The sequence below is a fragment of the Micropterus dolomieu genome, linkage group LG17, assembly GCF_021292245.1.
Source record: "Micropterus dolomieu isolate WLL.071019.BEF.003 ecotype Adirondacks linkage group LG17, ASM2129224v1, whole genome shotgun sequence".
NCBI classification, from domain to species: domain Eukaryota; kingdom Metazoa; phylum Chordata; class Actinopteri; order Centrarchiformes; family Centrarchidae; genus Micropterus; species Micropterus dolomieu.
Window position 1 is genome coordinate 36579141 of NC_060166.1, and position 2829 is coordinate 36581969.

The 2829-nt window shown below is 46.4% G+C and overlaps 1 protein-coding gene across 1 annotated transcript in view; it reads right to left on the reverse strand.

Annotated features, from left to right (window-relative positions):
• LOC123986271 (transmembrane 4 L6 family member 1-like) overlaps positions 1-1681 on the reverse strand; it is an 8366-nt gene extending 6685 nt beyond the window's left edge. Inside the window, exon 1 of the mRNA XM_046074442.1 lies at positions 1380-1681. The gene's annotated coding sequence lies outside the window, so the exon portion shown is untranslated. The remainder of the gene's footprint in view (positions 1-1379) is intronic.
• Between the last annotated feature and the right edge of the window lie 1148 nt (positions 1682-2829).

Genomic DNA, 2829 nt, shown 5'->3' on the forward strand with positions numbered 1-2829 from the left:
TTCAACTCAGATAAAACTGAAGTTATTGCTCTGGGGCCTAAGCACCTCCGTGACGCATTATCTAAAGATATAGTTTCCCTTGATGGCGTCGCCCTGGCCTCCAGCACCACTGTGAGGAATCTTGGAGTTATCTTTGATCAGGACATGTCGTTTAAGTCTCACATTAAGCAAATTTCAAGGATCGCCTTTTTTCACCTACGTAATATTGCGAAAATCAGGAACATCCTGTCTAAAAATGATGCAGAAAAACTAGTCCATGCATTTGTTACTTCTAGGCTGGATTACTGCAATTCCTTATTATCAGGCTGCTCAAAAAAGTCCATTAAGACTCTTCAGCTGATCCAGAATGCTGCAGCACGTGTTCTGACAGGAACCAGGAAAAGAGATCACATTTCTCCTGTTTTAGCTTCTTTGCAATAGAATTTAAAATCATTCTTGTAATGAAACGAATGAACTGGAATTAGTGACGAGCTTTATGTGACACTACTATCTGGAATAATAATGAATGCAGTAACATTAGCCCTCATCAAACCTCAACGAGGCAGAAAACAGTTTCTGAATCAGTTGAATCTCACTAAGCTGGTGAAATGAGAACAGGCCGACTGTAAACTGAAGGCCGACATTAGATCTGTGTGAACGCATAACCTCGTCTCGTGCACGAAGACGCAAATTGCTGCTGATGGTTTGACATTTTCCCGTTGATCCACAGGCGTCAGAAACGCTGCACAGAGATGCTGCAACGCGCCAACAGAGACAGTGAAGAAGAAGAAGAAGAGTGCCGTCCACAGCTCAACACCAACATCCTCGTTCCACAGTAACAGCTCTGAATGAGTGAGACGCCAACGTTTCTTTGGCCTCCTCTTTCCCATTGGCTGCGTCCACGTCACCTGACTGCCAGGATTCCTCCTGTGGACATTCTCTCTATTCTCAGTGGCGATGTTTAAAGATATCTCTCTGTCTCTGTGTTAAAATGAGCTTTCATTGGAACATTCAGTGACACTAAAGGTAAACAGAAATGCTTGAATTTAAGTTTTCCCACTGAAAATCCTAAAAGAGTGATCAGCTTCTGTTTCCTTTTCTTTTACATACAAGATAAAAGCTCCAGGGTAAAAAGGCGGCAAACAACTATTATTATCACAATCAACTGATTAGATGTTTGTGTGTTATACAACAAAACAGCTTGAAGTGTGCAGTCCAAACAACACAGAAAACAACCTGATCTGGAAGGAAACATTCACTGAAAACCTGACACATGACTTCACTGCTACTCTTAAAAAGTCATTGGAGTCGTAATGAAGCTGCTGAAACGTGATTCAAAGTGACATGATGAAAATCTCATACATTTGTTCCTGCAGCAGCTGCTGCTGAGAGTAACTCACCCTGAAGAGCTGCTGTCAGATGGACGATCCAGATCAGAGTCTGAGGAACAAACAGGGACTTTTATAAAGCTCACACTCACTGCCATATATGGAAACAGGAAGCATCCTGAGCCTCTGTGGGAATAAACATCCAATGTGAACAGGAGCTAAAGGAGCGAGGACAGAGCTGCTTCATGAACATATCTGTTAACAGATACAGAGCCTGTGAAGACATCCATCTGCTCTCAATCCACTTTCTCAATCTGGTTTCAGACCCAAACCTGAATCCATCCATTTGCGTGTCACGTCTACGCATTTTAACCTTCTCGCTGTCATTCAAGGCCAGCAAAGGTTTCACGAGTTCTGGATAAGTGAGCTTCATCTTTTCATTGGTCAGAACAGCGGACAGCAGTCAAAGTGCCAAACCACCTCTCAGCAGGGAGGAGGCCCGAGACTCCACTCGCCTGCAGTGCTTTCATCTCTTCCCAGGAGACGGAACAAACGCCCACCTTTGGCCTCATGGTGCAACACCAACGTTCCAGCGTTCAGACTCGACCTCAGGTGTCAACTCAAACCAGCGCAGCAGCTTCAGCCTCCAGAAACACGCCAACACACGGTCTGTCAATAACAACAGACCAATAGCAGCTTCAGCCGCCACCGAATGGATGATGGCACCCGACCACGATCCACGCAGCATTTGTCGCCGTCCCTCGGGGGGGGCCCCTCTGATCGGCTGGGCAACGCGTCGGCTGCATCATCGGTTCATACGCCACGTGTGACCCATCATAAACCCAGACCTCAACCTACAGCACCAGAACACAGACTGAGAAGGACCTTCAAACCGGCAACAGTGTGACAGAGGTCAGAGGTCACAGAGGAAATACAGGATGATGCAGGATGGAGAAGTGAAAGACATAAAAATATAAGTTTTTCTCTGGACTTCGTCTTTCTATCTTTTTCCACTTCCTCTAAAAGAGGTCTTATTTTAGCACATCTGCGGACAGTTAGTCACTCTGAGGACAGCAAAGACTCATGGGAAACCTGATCACGTTTGACCTGTCATCCAGGGCTGACACACTGACACGCTGAAGATGAAACTGACTGACGAACTCAAAAACACATCATGGTGTGAAACCAGGTTTAGACGTGGACACACGGGACCATCTGACCAACCATAGTCACACCCACAGCACAGCGAGGACCGTGAACCATCGGATCCATGAGGACGGCGGTTTGATGAGCAGAGCTTCAGACGCCTTCAGAGAAACCACAGAAACCGATTTAACTTCCTGAGACAGACCCGTTCCCACGACACATTACACAGACTGAGGAAATACACATATGGAGGCCCAGGACCCGCCCTGCCTCCTCCTCCGAAGGGGGGGTGGAGACACAGACCATTATGTCACAGTCAGAATTCATTAGCTGTGGGTGAATAAGCTAAGCTAGTAGGCTAGCTGGGAGCTCAGCT